The following is a 4,831-nucleotide window of genomic DNA, read 5'->3' on the forward strand; positions in this document are numbered from 1 at the left end:
GTTTACGCTTTCAATTATTTTGAAAATAATAGAATTACATAGCACACTAAAATAACAAAAGAAACTCCACATGATGTAGAAACAGCATACACAAAAAGTCTATCATTTGTTACTGACATCTATTTCCTTCCTTTTTTGTTTGGTGAAATGCTTTGATATTGTTCGCTTCTTAAACTTAATATTTTTTGTTTTTCTTTATGAATAGCCTGCGGCTTCTTTTTGATATTTTTGGAAGGCATCCGACAGTACTGCCTTTTCTAGGCAACTCTTTGTTTATATTACGAATGACCCTTTTTTCTGCAGCTTTGAATTTAAGATACAAAGATAAAGACTGCCTCAAAATTATTTCTACCAGTAAATTCGTATACCTACTGAATATCAAATTACGATTTATTCTATTATTTGTCAATTCTTTCTAGTGTTCTGTACTTCAAAAGGAAAAAATAAGGAACCCACTATAAATTATAACTGATGTTTGTACTGGAGATAAATTTGATGAAGGCGCCGGGTAGGGGTAAGATACTAACAAATAATTACATTTTACGGTAAGGCTTAACAATTTTCTTAGGGGTAGAAAATCTAAAGTAAAATTAAAAAACCAAAAGACATACAATTACGGCTATTTTCAGGGAAAATTAAATGAAATGTGAGAAAAAGGTTGACGCTAGAATCTGAATAAAGAAAATGAAGAAGAAGAAATATGTTTGAGAAAGGAAATGTTTTGAAATTATTAAATCATAAAATAATCGCATACAGCTTTAAAGTACGAAGAAAAAGAGTTAAATTCAGAGGACAATATGATATTAAAAGAATGTATAAAATTAAGGATAATATATCAAATATTGTGAAGAAATGGTGGTGGTGAGGGCCGTCAGATTTAATTAGCGACATTTAAACTAAATACGCCTCTGTAGTAACAGTGAAGAAGCAGTAGGTAACAAAAGTTTTAAAAATGAAACGAAATACTTAGGTAATATCTTAATAAAAAACATGCACATAAAGTTTTCCATATTTTTTACAGCTGGAGGCATTTTTCGCTAATTTTCCATAAACATTTTCTACTTTACGTAAGACAAAAAAGTTTTTTTTCAATTCATGAGCAAGTTGATAGTTGTTTTTGCATAAATATCTACACAATCAAAAACATTTACAAAAAAAAATGGTATAAGGCTTCTAATTAACTCAAGCCTCTTACGATTTTAATCCTTCTAGCTATACCACAAAGTTTTAAAATAAACAAAGCACAACTCAGAAGTTCATTTGTTTACAAACTATTCCTGCAATGAAAAATTACGTGAAAGCTCAAACAGATTTACCTGTTCTGCAGATTGTAGAAATACGTTGAAATTTTTACGTTATAATTTAATAGACGCATGTTTGAGATACTGTGAATTAAAAAAATTAGCAAAAAAAGTATAGGCAAAAAACATGCAGAAATCAAAGCTGATAGGACAAAATCACACGGACGTTTCACCCCAGATGGAGGAGCGTTTCAAGAGTAGAAATGTTGTAATATTAAGAAAACATAACAACTTATAAACTTATCACCATAAGGTCGTCAGTCCTAAGATTGGTTGGACATCCACTAGTTTTTGACGTGACAACGTCTTATAATTCGATGCACGCACGAAAAAACATGACTCATGCGGCGTTACCTCGCTCTGAGGCGTTCGATTTAAGGCTTGACGTGCAAGCGAGAGCGCGGAACGAGCGACAAAGAGGCACAATCGGCTTCCGCGTTCGGCAGCGTTCGACATCTGTCTCTCTCCTACTTGAGTGAGCGATGCGTCCGCGTGGACAGTTGCTATACAATAATACATTTCCATTTACCTCCTTCTCCATATCCATACAAAATATCTATCACACAATTAAAATTAAAATTTTCTTTTGAAAAATGAAACCATTCCATCAGTATTTTCTTACGACGTTGTCACGTTCAATTATCGTCAGTAAACCGACTTTACAGACAACCGATTTTTTATCCTGAGCTAATCTTCGCATTTGCCTAAAACTAGAACATCCCATATCCTTAGCTATTTGCGCACAGTAATCTAATCTAAGTCTATCCCTACTCCTCTTAACTCCTGTTTCAGCCTCTAATATGTCTCTGATTAGGCCTTCATGCCTGAGAAAGTGTCCTACCAACCCATCTCGCCTATTTCTTATTGACTTCCATAGACTCCTCTGTCCTCCTATTCTTTCTAATATCTCTTCATTTCTAACCTTCTCTATCCACGGTATCCTCATCATTAGCCTGTTACACCAAATTTCGAACTCTGCTAACCTTTTCTTTTCCCCCGCACCCTCCGTCCATGTTTCGCACCCGCACAGTGTCGCGCTCCAAACATACACCTTTAACACTATTTTTCGAATTTCTAAATTGACCGCTCCCGTGCATAAAAGTGACTTCTTTTTATTGAAAGCGACTCGACCCTGGGCTATTCTCTGCTTTATATCCCTACTACTCCTTCCGCCCTGACTTATCTGACTTACCAAATACCGAAAATCAGCCACTTCTAATTTTTCATCTCCTAATCTTTATATTCGCTCTTTCCCTACTTTTTCTTCCCTTCCGTACGTATTTTTGGTTTACTTTTATTTCTTTTCTAATCTTTTGTCAGTACCGCTTCCATTTTATTTAAAGCTATCTCTGACTCCTCCTTGCTAGACGCTAATACTGCCAATAATCTTACAAGGTTTTTATAATTATATTGGAAGTGATTCCAAATAATAGCAAAAAATAATGGACAAAAACAATTTCATCACCTTATTTTTGAATTCTACACAAAGTAATCCTGAAAGTAAAGACAAGAGTACATTTAACTCATTCAAGAATTGTAGAGGTTACACCGTTTCAATCATTAGGATTAAGTCATAACTAACTTTGTTTAGAAGTACGTTCTATATCACTCTGAATGGTTCACACACAATCTTTTAATAATGTTCTTTTAATTGGTTCATTTGTAGAATACATTTTATTTTTCGTAGTTGTTCTCATTAGATACCCAATGTAGGTAATACTTTTAACTAACGAAATCATCTTTAATATTACAAATGCATGTTCGGATTGTTCATTATTCGCATATCGGATTCTAACTAATCCAGTCGATTTAGCTGTAATCCTCTTATACATATGCGATTAAACAAATCGACTATTTTAGATAATGGGCTGTTGTCAGAGCGATTATCATTTATTTTCTGCTAGAATCTTATCCTCGAAAAACATCCAGGGATATTCGTAATAATTAGCCAGAAAGGGGGCAGAGTAACTATAGCCCTGGGCCTCATAAAACTAATTTCTTTAATCTAAGAAAGTACCGAGGTACTGAAAAATAGACAATGAATCGTTAATACTAAACACTGTATTGATATGATTATGAGTAACCACCATTAATTAGGCGTAAGGAGAATGTAGAAATGAATTTCTGAAGAAGTTACAATAAAATAGCGAAATGTTCAATAAAATTTCAATAATTTTTCTCTTCGAACAATAATTTCGTTCGGTTATGTGGAATTGAATACTTCTTCTAATAAGTTCTTAAATTTACGTTACATCGGCTTAAATTACTATTCAGGATGGACCAGAATATATATATAAGTCAGAACATTCAATGTATGAGCCTTGGCCCACCCTTAACTAAGTACGTCACTGATAAGAGTACCCTTGTACGCCTGAATTGAGTTTTATTCGTCCCAATTTTTTTGGCTTCTTGTAAAACCTTTTCAATCAAAATAAATAGTCCAACCACTCTAATTTCTTTCTTTAATGCGGTTTCGGCTAATTCTTATCCTATTGAGTCCGTACACGGGCTGTAGTCCTACAGAATCAAGATCCGCAGTTGTAGATAAAAAAATCGTGGTTGATGAAATTTTTTACGAAACGCCGAGTTATTTTTTTTAATAAACCCTGAAAGTAAAGTTCTCGTTATTATTCGAAACGTTTAAAATCAATTTTTATTGAAATTAACATTCTCCGATGTTATTCTTTCCTGATATTTTTCAAGTTTCCTTGATGTTTTCACGATTCGGTTCTATCGGATTTCCTAATAAAATACCGGTTTGTGACCACTTACGAATATTTAATGAAACAACTTTTGCTGAATTTAAAAATTGATCATTAAAAAAAATTATTCCTTCTCGTTGGCATAATCTGGTGTACTTTTACTTAATGTATTTCAAACAATTAACCATCATCATCATCATAAGGTCGATAGTCATAAGACTCGTTGGACACGCAATTGAACAATTAACCGGATTCATAAAAATCAGACTCTTCTCCTTATGTACCTCCACCATACCATGACATAATAAAGTTAACAGGATTGCAAGCGAACTAAAAATCGTCTTTCTCGTACATGACGTCATCTTGAGAGTTCTAGTAAGTACACATATAATGCGTTAAATATTATTAAATTTATCCCCGTTATGGTCGAAAAAACAAAACAAATAGTTTACACATAAAAGGAAAGAAACCTGCCAATAAATATATCATCATCATCATCATAACCTCTTTCCTATCCTGAGTTAAACCTCGCATTTCCCTAAAACTACAACAACCCATATCCTTAACTATTTGCGAACAGTAATCTAACCTAGGTCTACCTCTACCCCTCCTAACTCCCGTTTCTGCTTCTAATATGTCTCTGACTAGACCTTCATGCCTGAGAAGGTGTCCTACCAACCTATCTCGTCTATTTTTATGGACTTTCATAGAGTCCTCTGTTCTCCTATTCTTTCCAATACCTCTTCATTTCTAACCTTTTCTACCCACGATATCCTCATCATCCGCCTATAACACCACATTTCGAACGCTTCTAACCTTTTCTTTTCC

Source organism: Agrilus planipennis, unplaced genomic scaffold (genome assembly GCF_000699045.2).
Source record: "Agrilus planipennis isolate EAB-ADULT unplaced genomic scaffold, Apla_2.0 scaffold41, whole genome shotgun sequence".
NCBI classification, from domain to species: Eukaryota; Metazoa; Arthropoda; class Insecta; order Coleoptera; family Buprestidae; genus Agrilus; species Agrilus planipennis.